This window comes from Falco rusticolus, chromosome 13 (assembly GCF_015220075.1).
Source record: "Falco rusticolus isolate bFalRus1 chromosome 13, bFalRus1.pri, whole genome shotgun sequence".
NCBI lineage: Eukaryota > Metazoa > Chordata > Aves > Falconiformes > Falconidae > Falco > Falco rusticolus.
The window spans coordinates 8067901-8093120 of record NC_051199.1 but is presented as its reverse complement, the minus strand read 5'-3'; the positions used below and the strand labels follow the sequence as shown (position 1 = coordinate 8093120).

The 25220-nt window shown below is 36.6% G+C and overlaps 1 protein-coding gene across 1 annotated transcript in view; it reads right to left on the bottom strand.

The window, feature by feature from the left end:
* CLSTN2 (calsyntenin 2) overlaps positions 1-17090 on the bottom strand; it is a 233504-nt gene extending 216414 nt beyond the window's left edge. The window contains exon 1 of the mRNA XM_037407422.1: positions 16972-17090. The gene's annotated coding sequence lies outside the window, so the exon portion shown is untranslated. The remainder of the gene's footprint in view (positions 1-16971) is intronic.
* Between the last annotated feature and the right edge of the window lie 8130 nt (positions 17091-25220).

Here is a 25220-nt window from a genome sequence, read left to right as displayed (position 1 = left end):
TCTAAAACCATGTTTGACTTTTATAAGTTTTTGTTAAAATCTAATTATATGTTCCATGCACATTAACTACATCAAATATAGATAGAACTGCAAGGCAAAAAAGCCAACAAACAACAACTTTTAAGAGCTACATCTAACCACATATTGTTACTCAGAATAATCTGATCCATTGCCAAGGACAGCCTGGCAGTACAGATCTCTGACAGCATAAGAAGGCTTGCTCTAACCCTACTGTCCTTCATTTCTTTCTATGTGTTTTACTTGCTCAGGAGAGCAACAAAGATACACAATACAAAAACACACAGGTGACTAACGAGATAAGCAGATTTGTTCTAGATTTCTATCCACTACAGGTCAAATAGAGATATTTGCATGTTACAATAAGCCAATTATTGGCACAAAATAAACTGTAAAGAAAAATCTCCATCTAGTTTCCTTGAAGACCAAACAAGAACCACACAGAAGCAGGCTGAGGATTATGATCAGCAGGGAACTACCTTTAAATAGAATAAAACAGAATAAATTCTTCTTGCAATAATGTACTTAAAAGCTACAGATTTAAGCAAGGAACTTAGAAAGTCACAGGAACATTTAACGACTTGATAGTATGGCAATAATCTGTCAAGTACAAGAGAATTGCCACATCAATGTCAATTGTGAACAATGAACAATTTTTCTCTTGTAGCTTAAAGGATTCTGAAAGCAATTTAATTTTAAATACATTACTTTTCTAATTTTACAAATAGTTCAGACAATTTTACCAAAATAATCTTATTTCTCCACGCAAATTACCTTACCAATTTTGTGTAGTTAGATAGGTATAGCTAGTTCATGAAAATGTAATCTTCACTCAAACAAAATCCCCAATGCCTCCATAACCAAAGCATATCTTTCCTCAATCCAGTACACTTGCTTCTGAAAACAGCGGTGAGTATTCAGAACATTCAGTTTTAGGTGGCTTATCACAGAAGCTGTCCAGAGCCTGCCTTTGCCACCCAGTCCCTGGAGCAGTTTCCCACACCCCACTGCCCGAAGACTGGTGAAGTTCTAACCCATGAACAGTCTTCTCTACATTGCCTTTCAGTCTGAGAAACAAGAGTCATCCTGACACCAGAGAACATTTCAAATAATATAAAGACTTGATCCATTTAATACAGACGCATCAGGCTTCACTTTTACATGGAGCAGTTGTTTCCAAATCACTGAACAAAATTCCTATGTACTAGTCTAGTGTGACTGGCAAAGAACCCAATCAGTGAAGACACTAAGGGATTCTCCAGATACCCAGACCAAGGTTAGGTATTCCTAATTGTACCATTCTTTTGGTTTGGGATTGACTTTTTCAGCTAAAGATACAATATATTTGGTACTAAATTAATATTCCTACCCAGCATCCACTTTCATATCCTTTTGGAATTTTGACACAATTCACTCCAGAAGGTATCTTAAGTGTTATGGTGTCATTTTACCTGTACAATTTTTGATGGCATTTTCACCCAGTAACCCAGATCAATGGGCACTTAGATGACATTTGGGTGTTGCTACAAGTATGACACCCTTCAAAAAAAGGTTTGTACTATTTAACAAGAACAAAGGAGTATCTCATCTTTCTTCAGAGTAGTGCATCACCATGCATATAAACCTATGCATTTAAAGTCATGCATTTTATACAATAATTGCACAGCAGTAATTAATGAGGGTTTTTTTCTGCCTGTGTCTCCATTAGTACCACAGCATTATTATTGAAGTTCATTCATTCCTCTCCCTATTTTTTCAGATTAAACACATAATAAAAAATGAGTAGTAGAGACATCTTGGTATAAGACTATCACTCACAACAAGTCAGCAAAATCTACCCAGATCTGTGCAACTTCTTTTCTTTAAACATCCGTGTATTTGTAAACACAGTGATACAAAAAAAATACCACAAAAATATGGACTGGTCTTATAATGAAAGAGGCTTATAGTAGGTCAAAGAAAAATTAAAGGAAATTTTCAGCAACTTTTGAAGATATTTAACTTAAAATTCCCTACCATGAATAGTTGAGAAATGTGTAGGGGACAATAAATAATGCATTCTGTGAAAAATGCCATTTTATATTAGTCAACACTGTTCACGTGGTTTTTCAAACCCAGTAAGTTATTTTGGACTAGAAGGTTCTACACCTTTAGTTTGTTTATGGCTTAAACTTTAAATGAAAGTAAATAAAAAAAGCTATACAAGTCAATTAGTAAGGAGGATATTTCAGCATAACACGCTGAGGGTAATTAATTCAAATAAAATGTTTTCTTCAACCCACATACTCAAGACTCACTTCCCTAAAGAAAATTCAGGTATGAAGCGAGTCTGAACAACTCGGGGAACTAAAATTTTCTGACTGAAGTGAAAAGCTTGATTTTTTTCCTTCTGCTTTTAACTGCAAAAGATAAAATGTAACAAATCAAGTTACACTCCAAGCAGTAAGATTATCAAGGTTGTTTGGAGGCTTTTTGTTTGTTTTGGGGGTGTTTTAGGGGCTTGAGTTTGGTTTTGGTTTTTTGAACAACTTATCTTCTGTCACTGAATCTTCTGTCATATCTGAAGATCTGCCCTGGTTTCAGCTGTGATAGAGTTAATTTCCCTCCTAGTAGCTGGCATAGTGCTGTGTTTTGGATTTACGATGAGAATAACGTTGATGTTTCACACCGATGGTTTGATAAGCCATGTTTACACCAAGTCAGGGACTCCAGCTTCTTAGACTGCCCTGCCAGCAGGGGGGGGTGGGGGGGGGGTGGGGACACAAGGAGTTGGGAGGGGACACAGCTGACCCAAACTGGCCCAAGGGATATTCCATACCATATGATGTCATGCTCTCTCTATATATTATATATACATATGTATATATATACACATAAACTGGAGGAAAGCTCGCCATCACCAGGGACCACTGCTCGGGAAACGTCTGGGCATTGGTCAGTGAGTGGTGAGCATCACTTGTTTTGCATATTCTTTCATAATTATTATTGTTTTACCTTTTTTTTTTTTTGTCCTATTAAACTGCCTTTATCTCAGCTCACAAAGTTTATTTTTTTCCCCAATTCTCTCCCCCATCCCACTGCAGGGCAGGGAGGGGAGTGAAGGACCAGCCGTGTAGTGTTAAACCTACACGGTTAACCAGAAGTTAGACCAGCCTGCTGGGTTAAACCATGACAATATCAAAGGCATATAAAAAAGCCAGAAGGGACAGTACGTGCAGTAAAAAGTCCATTATATCTGGTAATAAAATCTTTCTTTTAAAAAGCTGTTTAAAATTAAAACTAAGTTAATATATTGCAATTAACCTGAAACAAAGACAGATGTCCAACAGCACGACAAGTTTGAATCCCTACCAGTCTGTTTCACAGTCTCTCCAAAAATTTATTCACAACAACAATTAACCAGAAAATTAAGTCCCACTGGGAGACAAAGTCCCCAAATGAATCAAGGGCAGACAATACAGCTTCTTCTTAAAGTGATATTCAACTATTTAAGGACTGCATTTTAAGTATTTTAGTATGTCTAACTACTAATTACATTTATCATAAACTGTCATCTTGAAAAATAGTAAGAGATGTCTGATATTAGTATCTGCTTATTTTTGATACGCTCTCTAAAAATCTGAGAGAATGACATATAAAAAAGTACTTACATGATGTATGCTGTCAAGGATCACAAGGAACATGTGGCCTTTCGTGACTATTATGTGCTTATAGTCAACACAACTGTTACAAAAGATAATACAGTCTGGACATGAACCGTTGCCGAGGTGTTCACTCAATACAATCTGGTCATTTTGCCGTAAGAGTTAACTGTAAGAGTCAGTCTGCTGTCAACTGTCTTCAGTGTACTTTTTTTTTTTGAATTTTATATGCACAAGACACATAAAGAACATTTATGGCTCAGCAGCCATATAAAGTTAAACAACTGGTGTCAGGAATCTTTATTTATAACTAATATTTTGTAGGCCTCAGTTTTTGTGTGTATTCTACGTAGCTATAGTAGTTAAAAGAACAGTTTATATAAAAAAAGCTAAGGATCCTTTTAAAAAGTAATTTATTGTGAAATAAAAGCATTGCTTCAATACAAAAAACAAGGCTTACACTAAACAGTGAAGCCCATTCTCCTCCTCTGACTCTGTTGGGAATAAATACGCAGATAAAGAACGTTGCTAGCTGACTTCAACCACGTCACTGCTCCAGAGGTCCTGTCTCCTTTCCCTTATCGAATGGCCTTGTCATTGTCAGCACAGTCACCCACTTCAAACCCATAGAAAGCGAGTGGAGCATCTTTCCGATATAGCATTACAAGCAGCTCATGTGTCCTCCCACCCACCACATCTTTTGCAATTTAATTTCTGAAAGAAACGTTCCAACATCATAAAAATCACAGGATTCATAGACAGTTCAGGGTGGAGGGGACTTCAGTTCTCTGGGCCAATGTCCTGCTCAAAGCAGGGGCAGCTATGAACTCAGGTTACCCAGGGCTCTACCCAGTTGGGTCCTGAAAACCTCTTAAGGTGGCTTAGTCTGTCTAAGCATCCTGATCCAACCTTTGACTGTCCTGGTGAAAAAGTTCTGCCTTATGTGCAGTCTGAACCCCTGTTTCAATTCCTATCTGTTGCCTCTCCTCCTCCCACCATGAAGAGCCTGGCTCCATCTTCTCAGTCCCCTCCTCAAAGGTGTCAGGGGGCTATACTGTTCATTCCCCACAAACTGTCTGTTATCCAGGCTGAACAAAGCCATTCCCTCAGCTTCTCCTCAAGGGCAAGTGCCCCAGTCCCCTCAGCAGTCTCACTAGGATGACTTTTATTTAAAAGCAGGCCCATTTCTTTCTGTGGTTTAACATTTAGGTTCAATTTTACAAATACAAATAAATTGTGATCACTATGGCCATGAGTTGACTTCCATTTTGTCTCTCTCCCTGGAATTTCATGTTGTACTAAATTTCCACAGTGCAGCTAAAGAACTGATTTCATTCAGGAAAGGTGGAATAAACAGAACAGCATACAAATAAACAAAGCTTCAAAATATAAAAATAGTAAAAGAGAAAAAAAAAATCTCACTTCAAGAGTCTAGTTATCTACTATATTTTACCCATAAAGGCCAATTACCTGAATGAAATGGGTACGTATTTTGTGTAGCAGAATACCTAATGAGAGAAGAATTTAGTTTATTAAACCAACCTGACATACCTTTTATACAGGCAGTAAATGCAAGATGCAACACCACAAAAAATAGTAGAGGCCTATCACTTAGGAAAAAAAGGCAACCTACACCTCCTTTGTGCCAAGCTCCTTCTTGTGCCCAGTGCTTGAATTGACTGTGTTACAGCTGACATAAGGATCCTGACAACTGAACACATCAGATGTACTTGACCGTGTTTTGCATTTCCACATGTTGCAGCTACATCAAAGTCATCCAGCCTCTCTGGATTAGCAGATATCTGAAAACGCAGGCAATTAATCTTTTTAAGTCCCTTGAAACCTAATATAACAAAATTCCAGCAGAACGAAAGCCCAGCAAATCCTAGATGTTACATAGCCCTGTTGTTCTCAATATGACTCCTTAGAAAATCCTGCAAATTCTTAACTATATTTCTCACAACTTCTTCCTGCCTCACTGTACCTCAGTGGGATCAGTACTGTTCACAACATCTCAGTGACACTTCTCCATGCATGTAACACAATTAAGAAAATACCTGGTCCTTTACATCATGTGTTACGTTTTCATCATAAATAATCAGATATTTTTTCTCTTGATATTAAAATCTATAATGGCCAAGAACAAATACAGATCTATTAAATGACAAGCACATCTAGCTTATTCCAACTTTCTTTAGTAAATTTCGTCTTCACAAAACAGAAACTCAAGACTAAACAGTCAAAAATTTATTTTTAATTTTGAGAAATATCAACTGTCAACATGTCTACTCGACACATCCTGTATTGACACTCTTCAACCTTTTTGGAAGAACACATTTTCTCCCCTTCTTTTCCCCACTCCAAACTGGAGAAAGTATTTGCCAGTACTTTCCCTTCATGTCTTATATCTAACTCCACAATGTCTGTCTCAGCAATGCATCCACCTTAACTGCTGCTGTGACAGCCATAGAGACAGAGCTCTGTAACCACACTGATGTATGGCTCTAGCAGGATTGTTAGCTCAGGTTCAACACCCACACTAATCCAGCTGTTGCACCTACTATAAACATACTACATACCTATACCATAAAAGATTATGGAACAGAAAATAGGGACAGCTGAGACCAGCAAATCCTCCTTGTGCTTGATGTTGCACAAGGAGACTATTCAGTGCTGCACAGTCACTAAGATAAAAGCACTTAGGTTTGGGGTTTTTTTTTTTAATATTCTAAACAGGAAAAAAAAAGGACAGTGGAGGAAACCCTAGGCCAAGAGAAAAAATTGGTTCGATCCACTTCACACAGCCAGAAGCAGGAGAATTGAGTAGAAAATCAATATCCTAAAACACCTCTCCAGAGTTTGAATTCTTTGTATTCTCCTTCCCCATCTTGCTTCATAAAAGCAGTATCACATGCATTTTTTTAGGCTACCCCAGCAAGCGAAGGGAGCAACAGCACTTACAGGCTATTGAGAGAGTTTATTCTAGTCCAGAAAAATAACTTTTTCACCTGTGAGAGGAAAGCAGCAGATATAAAGTAGGGGTTTTCAACTGTTCTTTCCATAAGAGAATTGCTGACTAATAAGCAAAAGAAACTCTAAAGATTAAATAATTACCTATTTAGGCTGTTCTTTTGATATTTTTTAATATTTAAAAACCATTTCAAGTAAACTGCAAAAGTCTGCTGCCTTACACTAACTGAAAGAGTTCCATTTTGAGGAATATATTTTAACATGGTATTTTCCCAACCAGTTTAGCCTATTAATTTTATTTTTAAAGAAAACTGGAATTCTGCAGTGCCCATTTTGTTGCAGTAAACTTCTAAGTGGTGAAAATTCCAAGTCCACTTGTTATGTCATTAACACTTCACAATATTACAAATTATTTTTCTAGGTCTGCATAAATAACACTTCATGCCTTCACAAATGATTTTTTTAAAAAATCTATCATCCACCTAAGAATATGACAACATAGGAACACACACAATGAAGGAAATAGTTATGTGAAGGAGGTAGATGTAATTGAATTAATGGACAGACCATGGAAGGAATGAAAGCGTGAAGAGAGATACTAGAGTGGAAGTTGTACTATTTGACTCAGAATAATTGTTTATTCTTTCCCCTGCATCTTCACACTACTTCTTTCAGCCTCCCTCTGAGAGTCCTTTATGCTATTGTAGTACCAGAAATAAAGATGGCCACAGATTTTGAATTCCCAGGTTGACATACCCTTTGCAAGCAAACATGGACAGGTCAAGTTTTCTACTTTTTGGATAAAAAATAATGAAGAGAAACAAACTATGCAACAAGAAAAAAAACTGTAACACGGGTATCATTCCTGCTTGTTTCAACTTCTTCACTGTCCAGCTTCATGCCGTTGAGTTATGCCTGCTGTCACCATTTTTCAAAAGATGATATTTATATCAATAGATGTTTTAAAATATTTATTTGTACTTGAAATTGTAAAAACCTAAGCAATTATTACTGCAAGCATAATGACAAAGAGGTCTAACTACAGCAGAGTTTTGTCACACTTTTCACCTGCTTACACATCTTTGGCAAGCACTGATTTTAAGAAGATACGAGACTGTTTAAACCTAGGGCAGCCCTCAACATACCACTCACACCATCATAAGAGAATTACTCCTCAGCATCATAAGAGAATTACTCCTCGTTCTTTTTATCACAGAAGATTCAGAGGCAACGCTTTTCTTTACCTAAACTACACACGTGCTGCAAATCAGCATCAGACTGAAACTACCAAATTGTAATTCTAATAATAATAGTAATTCCTTAAATAAAAATTGTAAGTTAGCTGGCAAATCTGTTCTGTCAATTTGGGAGTGTAGTTGGATCACAGAAGTCCCATTTTAAAGTGCCTGAAGTCACTTAACATCACAGAAGGGAAAATAGTGTGTACTTCTACGACGCTGTCCTTCCTCTAAGTCAGAATTCAAAACTCATAGCTGAGGAAACAGTACTGATTTTAGAGAACTGCTGAAGTATGTAGAATCTGTCCTTACCTACATAGCAAAACTTACATCTCAAAATCAAGTTAATGTCTTGATTTACTCCAAAACATTCCATTGCAGAAAAGAATTATTTAAGTACTACCTCAACAACATAAATTAGTTCCTGCAGCTCTGAAAATGTTTTATTGAAAATTAACTGACATAGGTCATGGAAATAAATTACTTTATATCATAATTGCAGAATCAGGTACGTTGTTCACACTATAAAAAAATACACAAATACAACCGGATAATCACATTGCTTGGTGTCACTCCATGCAGCTATATCCTTACATGATGGACCATCAGCACATGGGACAAATTACTACAGTATCACTGAGTTTAGTTCTACCAATTCAAGATTTACTATATCTTAGAAATGTCTCTAAAAAGGTGTTTATTAGCAACGTTTTATGTAGCCTGTATCACCTTCACAAGTCTGTTGAGATACAGTGCCAATATTTTAATCAACCAAGAATTGCCGATAAATCAAAAACATCTATTGATGCTTTCACTTCACTTTCTAACAGTCACATAAGTATTTTTTTGTAAATAAAGTAATATTTAGAACAAGCTTTGAAATCCCATTAATAAAGCATTAGCAGAAGCATTTAGAAAAAAATTTATTGTTTTTATTGTTTAGAAAAAAATATTGAGTGAATATTTAGCTTTGCAAGTAAAAGCAAAATTCATTATTCGCCTTCAATGATTGTGGAAGAAAAAAGCCTGACCAATTTTTGCAAAAAGTAAAATAGTTTTTGGGTCAAACCCACAAATATTCTTATAACTAACAGTATAATATCAAAGAATAAAATGGATAAGCATAGACTTTTATTCTTTTTAAATTCCCTATAAAATTTGTCTGATATAAATAGATCTGGTTAAGGAAGAGTTTATCATTCCTACAATATTGAATTTTAGTTTATTGGAGTTTTTTTATTTGATTCTGGATTCAGTTCAAATAAAACAATTGTCTTCCAGAATTGTCAATGACTCTCTATTGCATTTCTATCTGTCACAACAATCAGGATCTTAAAGGTGAAGCTGAAGGTTTTTAACAAACTAGCAGGAAAGTCTAAGAAAGCACACGTCTCCGTTTCCCCTGCCATGGACAGGGCTGCTGAATAACAATAATTCCTACAATAAATCTGAATTTGGCACAGAACTTTGCTACTTTGAATGGAACAATTCTATGCATTGGTAGCGTCTTCTTCTTTTCTTTTTTTTTTTTTTTTTGAAAGCTCAACATCAATAAGTTGTTAGAGTTTGTATTCTTAATTAAATGTAATGCTACTCATATGGCAAGCCTTCATTAGTTTCAAAGGCATGTGGCACAAAATCTACATCCATAGTCAGAGCATACTAGCAGCTACCAGTTTTGGGACCTATAGGTTAGCAAATCCAGTACTTCCCATTTAGGTTTATCTATAGTGTTCCAAACATTCCAAAACTTTAACAACTGACTATTTTCGTGACAACTTCAGTTACAAACTGTTTTAATTAAACAGTTTTTTAATTAGGTAGTAATTTACTTCAGCACAATAAAATGCCAGATTCTGTCCCTGTCCGCATGTGTATGTTTGCATATCCACAGTAATATTCTGCCCTAATTTTCCAAAGATCAAGCCTTATTTATAAAGAAAACTATCCAAAACTGTTCCAATTTATTTCACATCACTATTTTCCATAAATAGTCTAAAAGCCCAAGTGAATATCATCAAACCATAATTAGCTGGTTACTTTACTTGCTTTTTTTCTGGCTTCGGGTAATTTAGCATATTTAGGTGCAATAAAGTTTATCTCAGCATTCTCATTCATTACTGCTTTTGTCTGCCAGAAGCATCTTACATTCACTGTCCACGCATTAAAGTCTAATTTTCTTCCTAACCACTTCCTGCAATGACAGACCACTCTGCAGCTGCTAAAAGCTCTATTAGAACAGTCTGAATTCTTGAACCTTTCGTCTTCTTCCGAGACATTAACGTTGCCTACTTTTATTTCACTACTGTCAAAATGACTAAGAAAAGCAATTGAACTTAATTGGCAAAAACTTCAAGAACAAAAAACAAAACAAAAAAACCAACACAAAACCCACAAACCCTTCATCCCTAAACTTCAGGGATCAACCAACAGAGGTCACTGTCAGAGTGATTTTTTTGGTCCATTCTTAATCTGAAGCCTGAGCATTTATAACTCTATTTTGCTGGATGACGAGCAGCAGTGCTTAGGTCAAAGCCAGCATCTCCGGGATTGACTGTGCTATTGCCAATCTTTTATTCTACCTGAGGTTATGATCACAATTAAGAGATTCTTTCTTTTGCCTTTAGAGGCTACAGTCTTAATTAATTAAGCTACATTAATGAATGTAAACTTCAAAAGCAGAAGTTCAAAAAATCAGAAGGTGATTTATTATAAAGAACTGCAATACTGCATGGCTTCACTTACAGTTCAGATTTTTTGGTTCTGCATCATTTTCACAGTGAAGTATTTAACACCAATGAATGCTGGGCATCACAAACTGACAGCGTGTTTTAAGTCTGGCTGACAGTGAGTTAAAAAGGTTAACATTCAGAGTCACAAGTTGAAAAATAATTTCCATATTTTTAATGTTCTACCAAAAAGATTGTTTCTGTTATTAATGCCACTGCTTATCAATAACAACAAACAAACACGGCTAGACAGCTTCACAGTTTGAAGCAGTGAAATAGGATTTTGCGTGCAGCCCCTGGGTGTAAGTCGACTGACAACTACTGGATTTGCTGCTGTACGGCTGAGAGTACACGCTCCTCTGAACTACTAAAATAACAAAGATGATTTGGGAGAATTTGTGGATGCAGCTTGTAGTTTAGTGAATATTCAGACATTCTTCTTGGCTGGTTTTATTATCTCTTTATCCTTCACAGTGGTTTTAGCACAGCCAAAATGAAGTCAGACTGGGATTTCATTTACAAAGGTTGCAACTGCTTCTGAGATACAGAGTACCTGTCTGTGTGGAGCCAGGAAGACACACATCTGACCTTTTTTAAAAAGGCTATCTGTAAATCTATCAAGAGCATAAAAGCAACTTAAGATTTAATGGGCCCAACTCACTGTGGTGAAATTATCCAGCTTAACCTTGGTGCCACACGTTGCACTCAAATGCAAGCTTAACAGGCTAATACTGGTGACACGGTGAAGAGTTGGGCTTTTCACTTTCAAGGTGAAAAGGGCATATGTCCTCTCACCGTTGCCTCCCGTTTCTCTGCTCCAGGTCTGTATCAATAATGCAATGGACAGCTGAAGCTGCCGCGCTGCCCCCCCACCCCTGTGCTGTTTAAGATGCTCACCGTGCTTTTAGGGAGTAACATAAAAGGCTGTTGCTGCAAAAAAGAATGGGAATCATCTGCTCTGCCTAGCCACGGTAGATAGAACAAAAACTAATGGGCTAAAATTGCGGTACAGAAAGTTCAGGTGAAGCATCGTAAGAAACAGTGAGTATGGTGAAGCATAGAATAGATAGCCCAGGGAAGCTGTTGCATCTCTGTCACTACAGATCTTTAAGATTAGGACAGAAAACTATTTATCAGGAATGACACAGGTATAATGGGTCCTGCCTTAGGCAGGAGGATGGACTGGAGACATCCTAAAGTTCCTTTCAGATCTATTGTAGCACAACATTGCTGATGAAACGGAGCTGCTGTTACTGAAACGCAGACAGATGTCCCTTCCAAATACCCTTCCAAACTCCTACAGCATTTTGTGAGGGCTTCTTACTACCACAGAAACAGAACACTGTCAAATTGATTCAGTTGATCTCACCTTGTTTCTAAGCCAAGCCACTCCTAAGCCTGAAAGTCAAAGCACTGAAGCAACTTCCAGTCTGTAAAAGCATGTGAGAGCCGACTTGTACAGCAGACCCTGCAGGTTGGTGCAAGTCTAATTAAAGTTAAATTCCTTCTTTTGGGTGGATTTTACTATATTTATTTTTACAGAGACATTTCTCCAATGGATTTCCCTAAATTAGATAATAAATAAGCCCACACTGCACCTACACAACACTGTTTGAGAGAAGGATGGAAGGCATAACCTTGCAGTTTCTTCATGTTTTTGGGGGATTTTTGTTTGCTCCAGACTACTATGGTGAGTTTTATTTTAAAGATCAACAGTATTGGAAAACTATTTGTATGACTTCCTGCACTTAACCATTTGCAATGGTATTTCCAAGCTTTCCGTCAAAGCTATGGGTCTGAATAATGTACTTGCATGAAAAAAAGAAAGTGAACTATCTTCATACCATGGCAATTTTAAGAACCATGATTTTACATATTCTCCAATTATTGCACCAATTCGCAGTAAACTCATACGATAAAGAGATAGCAAAGACCATTCATTACAATCTTGTGAAAGTCTTCATGCTCCAGTTATGAAATAGGCTGATCACATTTGACAGCCAGCACTTTCACAGGCACATTTAGTCTTGTTAGTCTCTCATTAGTCCTTCCTGGAAACGCAGACCTGTTGAGAGCATAACTGCACAGATTCTTTTTTCTCCTGTCATCACTCTTGTGTTTAGACATTGGATACAGGTGAGGGGGGAAAAGTGCAGATTATAGTAATTTTCTCTGGTGACCGCTCCAGGAATAGGGGTTTGACATGCACCATAATGTGTGTACTACTAGAAGGGGTTGACAAGACAGTTAATAAAAGACTTACCTTAGTAGCCACGGAGAGGAAAAAAGGCACAGGTATTAGGAACAATGTTAAAGTTTCCAGAAGAGAAAACAAAAATACTGCTTATAGTTTGGAGTAGATCTATGCTACAACTCACATTTAAACTAAAAAATATGAGAACATGAGAATGGGTATTGAAAAAAAACCCAAGTACTGAGGGCAGATAAAAGCCATTGAATACCAAATGCACCTTAATAGCTTAGTTCTGCCTTTGTGCTTCCTAATGAAGTAGTTATTAGGTGAAAGATTATTTGCTCAGGTGAAAAATATAAAATGCATAAACTACCTGTGCACTATGGCAATTAACAGAAGCAAGGTGATGCATACATTGCTCAAAGCATCCCTGATAATACACAGCTCTGAGTGGGAAAACCTGCCCCACTTCCAGGCTCTTCGTACTGAACTGGGAGCTTTTATAGTGAGTGGCACCAAAAGCCCTTCCTGGTTCCTTCAGGCCAGTGCTGCTGTGCCTCCCTGCACAGAAAGAACAGTGCAACCTCATTAACCGCTGGTATCTGCAATTAGCGGAGCACGTCTTGTCATCATAACCCTAGAGACTGCAGTGCCAGCCTATCTACAGATAGCCCAGACCTCAACACCAACTTTGTTTTATAAAGCATAACAGACAATTTGGAAGCAAAACCTCAGCGAGGTCTATAGTCTCCAATGCATGGCCCCAGCACGCTTGGTTTGACATGACATACGTTCTAGCTTGACACTGATGCACCTCCTTTCTGAAGCTCTCCTTGCCTTGGCCATGAATATAAGGATACCTACCCTTACTTCCAGAAGTTATGCATGTTTCCAGAAGAACTAGACCCTCAATAGCAAGATACAGATATAAACATGGAATATATAGATATAAATTAGTAAATATCTGTATGAAATCGGGATGCATTTCACCTACTGTAACCTGTCCCCCCTTTCAATGATAAACCCTGTAAATTTTTCTCAGCCTGTCACTGATGGAAGACGACCACTGAAAAAGGAAGAAATTTTAAAAAGCTTGAAGATTACACTGTCCACATAACATCTAGCTACGCAGCTATACAGGCATTCTCCAGGAACATCAACCTGGTAGTTAACTTGAGAGTTTTCTTGCCGTTAGTTCAGTTTTGTTTCTACAGGACTTACACCCGTATGAAAACTGAAAGGATATATAGCAGCTGGGCTGGGGTTTTGTGTTTGGGTTTGGTTTGTTTGAGGAGTTCTTTTGTTTGGTTTTGTGGTTTGTTTTCTTTAAAGTCAAATACACACTGATGTCATTTTTTTGAATTAAAAAAAATAGACATAAGCTAACATAAATACTGATGGAACAGCCAACAATCTGCTGGTAAGCTGTTGCAACAGCTGTAGTTCCACAGGAAGAAACCATGTACCTTTAGTCTTAATATAGTTCATTCAAGGAGATATAAGTAGATATCTAAGCACATGTCAGAAACTGCCCCAATATATTCTTAAATCTAGGTACATTTAAAAAAAAAAAAAAAGCAAAACAATGGAAAATGTTTTGAAAGGCTACGTTTTAATATTTTTTTCAACAATAGTTGGACAAATAACCAAAAATATTAATAGGGTGATGAGAAAGGAACTGTTGGAGCTCTGATTATCTGGTACAATTGAAGACTGATATATTATAATGTAGAATAAGTTTTCCCCACTAAAACAAAATACGGCCATAGAGGAAAATCCACATCACAATGCAATTAAATGTACAGCTACTAAATATTTTTAATTTTTAGCTGTATCTATTTTCAGTTTTCTCCTACTAAATGCATTACACAAATTGAATTTTCCCTAAAGCTCTATAATAAAATTAATGAATTTATGAAGTGAAATAAAACTACATGATATTAAAGCAGAAATTTAAAACAGAAATAAGAACTTACTCCAACAATTTAAAAAGGCAAGTCTTAAAAAAAAATATAGGTTTTTTTCCAAACAGGCAGGGAACCCAGGCCCTTCAAGGGAATTAAGGGTTCAATCAGTATCATAATATCACGTCTGGACTGCAGACCATGAGGATAAATGTACAATATTACCTGGAAATGAACTACTAATATCAGGGAATACACACCAAGTATTTCCCCTCCTAAAATCCATAACACTTCTTAAGATATAAATAATTCAAATCAATAAATGAAGAAACTAAATTAAAACTACCATCTAATATAATCTTTATCACAAAAGCCAAAGCCTCTGTGCAAGTTCAGTATTTCAAAGGATGATTCTCTACACAAGCAAATTACTAATTCATGGAAAACATGTTGATTGTCCCAGCGTAAAAACTGAGGAAAATAATCAGGCTAGCAAATGTCCAGTCAGTAAAGTGTTTGTAAAACTATCAGTGGAAACAGCACATGTGATTAACATCCCAGCAAGCATCCCAAGGGAATGCAAGTGAAAGAAGCAAATATGAGATGAAACATTCATAGGAACTGAAAAATCCCCCCAAAATGAAAAGGGCATTTTTTTCACTAGGAATCAATCTTCGTACCTAAATAACTGCACCTGAAGATCTCACAGAGAGGTTTACTTTAGCAAGGATTTCATCTAAGTTTACATTACTGTTTTGTACAAACTTTTGAAAGAATGAATTGCATGCCTATGTGAAAGTTACCATTATAAGAAAAAAGGGTACTAAAATACATTATGAATAACAGCTTACCATTCAAACTCTCATTCTGCACTTTTTCTTTGTTTTAACATATATTTGTCTCTTGATGAATGCATTAAAAAAATAATTTGGAAATAAGCTTTCCTTTCAAAAACTAGTAACAGAGATAAGGACACCTTATGCTGAGCATCTTTGTATGAAGTATGAACCTACTCTGATTATAATTAGCACCTCGCAGTTAGAGGCTGTCTACTTACCTCTGAATGGACGTTGATTATGCCTCTATTAACAAGCAAGTCAGTGCCATAGGAACTGATCAGCAGACAGAAATGTTTCATGCTGAGGTTGCTGTATCCATACATATATGCTATTTGAGGCTTTTACCTCTGACTAAATTTAGTTGAGTCCCCCTCACACTGAACATCTCTGGTGCATATATGGTTGAGAAAGAATTGTTCTGTGCAACCAAGAACCATGGGGCACCAGGAGTGACAAGCCAATCTTGATACTGAAATGGTGCTCAATACATAAAAAACATTTGTGAATCCCTGTTTTGCAGGGCATGAGTTTATGCCAGTATATGTGTTTGGTGAAAAAGGCTAATAACAATTCTTATACGATGCTGTAAATTGCTATTTGGACCAAATATTTTGACTTACTGCTTACCGAACATGACTGTATTCCACAATAATGTAACATAAAGCAATATAATCTTTTTTAACAACTGCATCTTTTTAGGATCTTCAGAACAGCTATCAAGCCTTAATATTATCCCTTTTCTTCAAAAAATATTTTTAATGGAACAGGGAATTTAAGCGAAAACTTGCTTCACATGCAAAAGTACTCTTTTCTGCTTACGGAACTCATGACAGAATAAGTATCAGGAAAAATAGACTTAATACAAGTAAAAACTTCTATATGACATACATCTATCATACAGCAATCTAAGCAAAAATCTTCAACACCTCCACTATATTTTCTGTCCAAGTCTTGACAGTTAGAGAGTACTAACAGAGTAACATAAGATTTGAGCAACTTCAAATATTTGTCACATATTTTGTCCATAGCCAGGGAACAGAATAGGAAGAGAAAAAGGAAGGGCTGTTATTTTTTAAACAAAATTAACTATGTATTCTTACTTTAGGCAACTATAATGATTCATTTCTATAAAAGCAAATCAAAATTGAATTATCCAATTCTCGTGTTTTCATTAAAAATGTTAATAGCGGAAGCCTGCTGTATTATGCTCTCTATTATCACTTCTGCTTCACAGCAAATGAGCAGCACATTCATTGCAAAAGAGACCTCATTTCAAGGTCTACGGGCCAGCGGTCAAGTCCTAAGTCCTAAGTCCTCAGATACTAAACAGTCCTTCAGATTACGTTATCTCTGCACTGCAAATTCATGCCTTACAAATGCTAGTAACTTCATAATGCAATCCATAAGCTCAAATGCTGCTGTTAACGCATGTTCCTACCTGCAAAGGGAACAGGTGCATCTTTATCCAAAGCAACAAGGGGAGGATCCAAAATTACAGTGTCATTGTTTTCAGTTATGATCCCATGGTACGAAGTCTCAATCCAGGGCTTGTGTTTGTTCACTAGAAAAGAAACAGTATGCCTAATTAATTTGATTTGTGGTTTACATCCATTTAGCTCATTTTATCTTTAAAAAGCAATTATTTGACATACAACCAACATTAATGTTATTACTCAAAAGCCACTGACAAGATCCTGAAGTACTTTATAAACAGTCAAACACTGAACCAAAATGATATATGTATTGTACTGCAAGTCGTTGATAAGAAACCAAACACTTAAAGACATCTGTCCAATTAAGACACCAAAATAAAAAGCCGATTTTCAAAATATTTTTAATGTCTTCCCAACTGTCAGACATAATTAGACACTTTTGAAGGAATTGCTTTCAGCTGCAAAACTGATGCAAGAGAAATGACTTCCAGAGAAACAACTCTTTTCAAGATACAAAGGCAAGCAGAAAAGCAGGTGAGAACATCGGACTCTCAGTCAACTTCTCATTTTATTTTTTTTGAAAAATACCTGAAATTACTTTTGTGTTCTGTACATTGTAGACAAAAAATAAACTTCTACATTTTAATCACTCTGATAAAAGCCACCACCTCTTTCCCATTTAACCAGCTTTAGTTATGCTTATATAGGATCTTAATATTTTCTGAAAAATCTGTCCGTCAAATACAGCTGTTGAACATTAGGATGTCTGGTGTTGAAGTAGAGCGGAAGATTACACAAAAAGACACTTTTAAAGTAGGGGACATACCACGGTATCATCAGATTGTCTTACTCCTGAACCATTTCAATGTGCATCCTTCTCACGAACCACCTCCTATTCATTGGACAGTATGAAGACACGTTTTTCTCTTCCTTTTTATTTTGTAAGAGGCTTAGCTTTGCTATGCTTATAAATAGCATTCTGTTCCCGCAGCCACAATTTGGATGTTAGGTTTTTGGAACTCCTACGTAAGTAATACAATGGTGCTAGTCTAAACAAATTGCATTTTGAAGAATGTAGCGCCCCAGGCATGAGGGAACACTGCGCTTAAGGAATATCTACCATATTTTCACTAAGTCCAGATGCAAGGTGATTTTTGTACATATTATTTAGCTGTATGTGCCAGATGCTGAGGAAAACATCTGGTGAAGTAACGAATTCACCTCGAAAGATGGAAGGTTGACATTGAAAGCAAAATAAAATTGAACCAGATGGGATTATTTAAAATAACGCCACTATAAAGGCAAACACAATACAGACACACACACACACACCCCCCTAAACTCTTTCCTGCCCTGTCTTCTGTAAAACTCCCAGACTAGAACGAGTTTCAAGCTTCTTCCACAAGGTTTCTTCTGTGTGAAGGAAGCAGCAATAAAACAACAGAGAGGGCGCTCACCCCAGCAGAAGAGCTGGACAATTAACAAGTTCTTTTGATCACTGGCTATTTGGAAAAAGCAAACATGTTTATGGCAAACTGAAGTTCATTCTTTGTCTTTCTTGTTTCTTTGTTAAATCATTAGGAAATTGTGGACTCAGGAAAAATGATCAGATGTCCTTGTAAAGTGTAATTACTTTGAATTCAAACCACTAATATGACAACTTTGAGTTCATTTAGATGTTGCAATATATATGCTTTCAGAAGAAAACATATTTATCTTCACAGTGGTTTTGTCCATTTTTGCACTGACTAAGCAATGGGAAGATTAAACTGGGGATGTGTCAGATGAAGGTAAAATGGAAAATAAGGAACTCAAATCTCTTCATCTTGTAATGACTGTACGACTAGAGGAGAGATGGTGAGTTGAGGTAATAGAATGAAGGCCAAAAGTCTTGTCAATGTTGAAATATGAGAAGTGATAGATGCAATTTCAGAGCTTTGTACGCCATTTGGGATTCCAGTTTGCAGGACAGTTAAAAGCATTCTGTATCAGTTATTTGAATACGTGAATTGCCTGAACATCCAGACACATCAATATGCTGCACTGGTACTCTGACATGACTCAAAGGCTTTGACTGACACATGCTGTACAAAACAAAAGGTGATCTCTTGATTGAAGGCACTTACAGTTTAACAATAATGAACTAGCAAATAGGATTCTTCAAGAAAAGGGAACTCCTTCTGCAACTAAAAGTGCCAAGTCCAGCATTCCCTTCCTTCTGGTTCTGTTAATTGAGCTCTCACAAAAATGAACAAGCAAAACCCCCAAAAATCCACCACTAAGCAACCAAAAAAACCACCTCCACAACCCCCCCAAAAAGCCAAAATAAACAAAAAAAAGAGGCCCCCCAACCCCTTTCCTCTTAGAAGAGTTTTGATGACACTTTCACTTAAGAAACAGTCCCAGTATACATTGACTGCAGTTCTACTAACCTTATCTTTTTTCCATTAATGTTCCATGAGCAATAACAACAGTTAAATGAGTGACAGCAACATAATTCCTTAAACGAAATTAGTTGGGAAGAGAAGAAAGTATATTAGGAACAAGTTCTACAATTTAGCCCTAGACCTTAAGAGACCAGTATTAAGAATTATTGAAATATTTTCACATCATTGAAATTATTCATCTCTAACACCATGATTAGTAGCTGGTGTTCTGGTTGGGGGGCTTGTTTATATTTTCTCTGCTAAAGGTTGCCAAAATGTTAACATAGAAACTCTTACTAAATGCACACACCACCACACAGGATTTAATAAGATACTAGAATCTAAAAAGATCACTTGCAAATATAACATGATTAATGAATACTTTGCATTTCTTCCTCCAAGGCAAAAGGTCAGCTACAAAATATTAGACTGGTTCAAATCAGTATTTACCCACAGGTCAACACACCTCTCATAAACCTCTGATATTTTCCTATCCCTATGCAGCATCTTTAAAACAAATAGAATTAAAAAAAAATAATCAAAAGCGTTTTGTCCTGGTTTATTCTAGCTATTGATTGAAATTCCAAGATATTTGAGAAGTACGTATTTTGAAATATAGATTACATATTCTTCCAGTTGTGCCCTCTTTAAGAGCATTCTTGTCCCCCCTTACCTGCTTTCCCTACTTTTATAATATTAATGCATTCAAGTAAAAACATCACCTGCAACTTAGCCACTAATTCCTCTGCCTTGGAGCAGGACCTGCACCTCAGAACATGACCTCCTGTAACTGAATCGGTATTTCCTTTTACCCTGACCTTCAAATGATTACTTTTATTACTGTACAAAACCAAATCTGTTTGAGATAGACTAGCAGGCATTTAGATCCAGGCTGTATTCATGTTCAGGGGAATAATTTCTATTTTAGACAACATATATAGAATATTGACAGAAAATTACAGAAACCCCATGAACCAAGTAGATTTTTTGTAAGACCTTTACCTTTTTGACAGATACCCAAAAGCATATATGGGGGGGGGGGAAAAAAACCATTTCTTTTTTTTGACTATGATTGGTTAGAACCTAAAGACCCTAATGTAAATATATACAGTTATGCTTTTTTGTTTCAATCCACATTTAGTTGAAAATGCCCCCAAACTATGTTAAAGTTGCATTCTTTTCTCAGTTACATCAAAACCAATCACATTTCAGGTCAGGTTTCCAAAGACACAGTAATGCCACACTGTATTTAGTTAAATACCAGAACGAAGAAGGTTTATGACACTGTCTTTAGACTATGTGAAACTGTACGTTTAAATAGAAAAATAAATAGTAATAATAAAAACCAACAACAAAAAAAACACAAAAACCACCACACCAAAATTCACATTATTTAAGAAACTATGTAATTTCCATTATATAAGGTGTTTATTAGAATCTCTTGAAGATTAACATGTACATTTTCAGAATGTCCATAAACTTTAAGGTGGGAAAAGTTTTATTTTTTTGTTGAAATGGAAGCGGCACAAATGGTTAAAATACTTTAATATTTCTCAGCAGTGCTTAAATTAACATTCTATAAAAGAAAGTGATAGGAAAACTACATTTTTTTATTTGCATTTGCTAAAAATAGTGGAAGAAATCTAAATACAAATTTGTATGTGAATTTTCAGAACTATGAGAGCAGAGTACTGTATAGGAAGCAAAACTCAAAAAAGTGAACAAGCTGGGATACTCAGCAGAAAAGAGCTACACAGAAAATTCTTTAACCTCTTAAGGTGTTGTAAGTTGTAGTGCACATATTAAAAATGAAAATAATTTGTCTCTTTTACAAAGGATCTTCTTTGAAAGCATTTATTGTTTACCTTTTCCCTTGCATTTGTCTAGCTGGCTAAAAGCTAAAATCAGTGCAATGCTTTCATGAGTTCATGCACATATTTAGTTAAGATGTACAGATGAAATATACCTATGCTCTGGGTGGTTTTTTAAAAATACTTGTTTCTATTCCTGTAATTTATTAGTCACACATATAAAATCATAATTTAAATAAACTGTAGCATCTATGATAAAGCAATTAATCTTTTCCTTTTATTAGAGCTAGAGGTCAATTCATTAAAATTTGTATGCACCATTTACACTGCATTTACATAGTCTGTCTCACTAAAGCTTGTGAATACAAGCCTTTGGATGCAATTAAACCATCTTGCTAGCAAACTGCCACTCTGTGTTCCATCTGCAAATGCACTTGGCACGTAAAACAATGGAGTAGAAAAAGGCAAAATAAAAACAAACTCATTCTGTAGAGTCTGCAGGAAATCTCATGCCCCCAGGAATGCTGTCTTGAAGTCAGTTCAAGGACAAGCCCCAAAATATAGCAAAATTCATACAGCAAATGCCAGAAGCTTAGAACCCCCAAAATATGCTGAACTCCTACCATCTACTTCAGTGCCTTTTCCCACCCTCTGCACGATGCCCTGGGTTTTACCCCTTCCAGATTGCATGCTCAAAACCCCACACTGCTACCTGCCACCCGATACACGGTAAAAAAACCCACCAACCCCTCACACCAAACTCCCCTACAAACTATGACTGCATCCAAGCACTTCACACCTGCACCTAATGGCCCAGGGGAAGCTCCGCAGCAGAAACACAGAACAAAATCACTGACAAGACATGGATACATCAGCAGTAGGAAAAAAAAAAAATAAAAGTAAAATCAACCACCTCCCATCCCATGCTCTTTGGCAATACATACCAAAAAGCCCTTTCCTATGAGTATGGCTATAGGTACACAGACCTCTGCATCTGTAATGCCTACAACGTTAAAACAACTGCCTGCTTTATCAGACTGCAAGACATTTGCAGGGCTTTCTGAATGCAATCATACTCTATAAATTAAGTCTTCCAAGTCTCAATGCCTGTGAACAGAGGTGCAATTTGTCAGTGCAGAAATAATATTATAACCAGTCCACAATACAGACAAAATGTATGAGGACATCATCTCATGAGGAAAGACATCATCTTTTCTATAACCCAGGATAGACACTTGTTTGGGGCGGTGGGAGTGGGTGGAAAGCAGCATGTGTACAAGGAATACAGTATAATGGCATTTCCAAGATTCAGCTGATTTCTGACTTAAAATACTTCATAAATGGCACTGATCCAAAAATAACACATTATAAAACAACTATGAAAGGGAAAAAGTGAACATTAGAAGCTTTAACTGCCGATACTAGGGCAGAGTCAATACTGTCAAGTTGATTTAACTGCTGATTTCTAAATTTTAGGAAGTTACAACTTGAGGTAGCAAATTATAAGGGTTAGGAATTGCTTTATGAGAGTGGTTTCTTTCTTTCTTTTTTTTCCAAAACAGCATAATGGATCTATTTGCCATTTAAATGTACTGATAATATGTTATCTCTATCTGTCTTAAAGAGGTTGTTGATTCCGGTAGAATTAACAGAAAACTTAGGCTTTCTTACCACTTGGTTCAGCTCTAAGTCCTTTCACCACTAATTTCAATGATTTTCAGCTCAGCCTGCTGGAATCCTGTCTTTCTAAGTGTCAAAGGCCTGCCCTAAAAACCAGCCAAATTGAAGATGCTTAGGAAGCGTTTTAAACATATGCATGACATCCCGTTCACTTCTGTGTAAAGTAAGAGAGCGAATGTCAGGCCTTACACAGTCTGCACTACAAGTAACAACTCCTTCCCTCGCACAGGAAAGAAAAAGAATGCTTCTAATGCCCGTTTAGGAGGATACTGCATAACATAAATATCCTAATGATGCAGACGACATACCGACTTCTGCAATGCAACATCATTACAGCTGAAAAAAACCTCCTCCCCAGATCTGGATGCCATTGGTTTGGCAGTCCGCTCCTCCTTCGGGGGGACACTTTGCTGGGTAAATGCCACAGTAAGACTTGCAGGGTCAGCAAGGGCCAGAGTTCCGGCTCATTGCTTCAGGTATTTCAGAAAAACAAAAGGCTACTGAAAAAAGGAACTTGTCCATTGTTGAAATCCAGTGGCCTTTTCTCTGGATAGTTTTAACAGCCCTGGGCTTTGGATGGAGAAGTAAAAACTTTAAATGGGAAAACAGCGAGGTCAGAGGATGATTTTGATTTACAAATGTGCCATTTTCACTCTTAGATGATCAAGCCAGAAGTTTTGAAAACTCATACCTTTAACAGAAATTTGCTAGCACCTCCAGTAACTCCAGTACTGATAACTGGAATATTTCAAAGATTGTGTTTTCAGTAAGCAAGTCCTGTTTACATAGTTCATACACATGACTATATGCACATGTAACTCCATAACATAGCAGACCTCCATTCCTCCAAGATATGACCAGAGATGCAAACCTGGATTTCCTGCGTGGCCTGCTCCTATATGGGCCAGGGCTAGAAACCAAAGACAGAACAAAACCTGAAATCTCAGAGTAGCAGCAAAGAACAGATTGCAGAAGACAGGCCGATTTGGGGGTTTAGGTCACTAAAGAAATGAGGATTAGAAGTCTGGTAAAGAATTTAAGTCTTCCTCTGGAAGGCAGAGAAAAGAAGGGCATGGATAAATGCATTTTAAGGGAAAAGAAACTAAGCTAGAAACAGAAACTGAAAATGGCTGGAAAGTAGGAGAAGCAAATAAATGTTTGCATTTTACAGGATTAAATCTTTCTCAGACTGAGTGAAAAAACAAGAGTGCCTATACCAGTATAAAATAGAATGCTACATACAAAAGTAACAGGAAACTTCCTGAAACTTTTGCATATAAAACACATTTTATATAGTTTTGTCCAAGACCAATTGTAAAGAAAAAAATTATTCCTGTGTCTCACGTGCTTAGGTCTCCATGTGATGCCATTGTCTGCATTACTGAAAAGCCAGCAGTTATGTTCAGGGTCTACTTTTAGATAGATAACTTCAAATCATAATGCTTTATGTGCTTTTACATAAAATAATAATATGAAATTCCTGCCCCAATTATGGCAATGTGAGTTTCGACACTAAGTTCAGTTTAAGCAGAATTTATGTGATTTATGATACGTGATTATGAGATGTGAACTCTTTGGAGAACATTTTAACTAAGGAATGCATTACGAGCAGTGCACCTCAGCAACAATAAATTACTCAGTGGAGATCCTACAGATAAGTTAGCATTGATCATACTGCTCAACACAAAACCACTCTGCACAAAATAGGCTGCAGAAGAAAGTCTTCTTCCATAAACGTACTATCTGGCCCCCAAGGGAAGACCTTTCAATAATGAGAATTTCCATTAGCACAATTTGTTCTTACATTCAAAAAGGGGGAAATCTGAGGGAGAGGACTCCTTTGCTAGTAGCTCATCTTACTACAAGCTTATTTGACCAAAAGCATCAAGTGCCTTGTCTAATGGTCTTGATAATATTAGGCAGCAACCTACTGGGCATTTCTAAAATATTTATTCTGACCTGCTTAGAAGTTTACGTAGCTATAAATACGCTTGATTCTCTTGTAATTTTTTAGTCTTGAGTGGAGAAGATATTTTTAATGCTGACGAAATCAATCTTAAACATTTAACAGAACCTTACTGAATGCTTTGGTAAACCCAGACCTGTACTGATCAGGAAAAACACTCTAGCTGCAAATTTCATAAAACTCTACTCACAATACTGATATGTAAAACTTTAGCAGCACTTTTACTTTTGATCCATATTTCTGAAAGGCACATTCTGAATTTAAATATGCATATAATAATAAAATATCACGCTGTTCCTCATTGTTATCTTTTAAGTAACAGACCACGTAGTTTTGCTCACTGTGCCTTAAACTGTCTCTAAGCTTACAAG